Source organism: Morone saxatilis, unplaced genomic scaffold (genome assembly GCF_004916995.1).
Source record: "Morone saxatilis isolate NCDOM2014 unplaced genomic scaffold, NCSU_SB_2.0 Contig23, whole genome shotgun sequence".
NCBI lineage: Eukaryota > Metazoa > Chordata > Actinopteri > Moronidae > Morone > Morone saxatilis.
In genome coordinates, this window is record NW_023339796.1 from 24,212,172 (window position 1) to 24,212,412 (window position 241).

The 241-nt window shown below is 36.1% G+C and overlaps 1 protein-coding gene across 1 annotated transcript in view; it reads left to right on the forward strand.

Moving 5' to 3' along the window:
- The window catches only part of LOC118334225 (E3 ubiquitin-protein ligase RNF31-like), a gene marked incomplete at its 3' end in the record, with an annotated part of 10,608 nt that overhangs the window by 8,147 nt on the left and 2,220 nt on the right, over positions 1–241 (forward strand).

Genomic DNA, 241 nt, shown 5'->3' on the forward strand with positions numbered 1-241 from the left:
AGTCAGTGGCCCTCTGCTTCAAACTATGCTATGTTTGCATGTGGAGGGAGCCATGGTCAAGTGAGCAACAGTTAGCATGCAGTCAACAGCAATGAATATGAAACATTCAGTAACTTTCCAAATAAAGCTTGCTGGAGACATTTTATGAGTTTTTACAGATTGCTTAGGTTTAGGTAAGTACATATGGTATATATGTATACCCACCACCTAAATATGTTGTTAGGATATATATATATATATA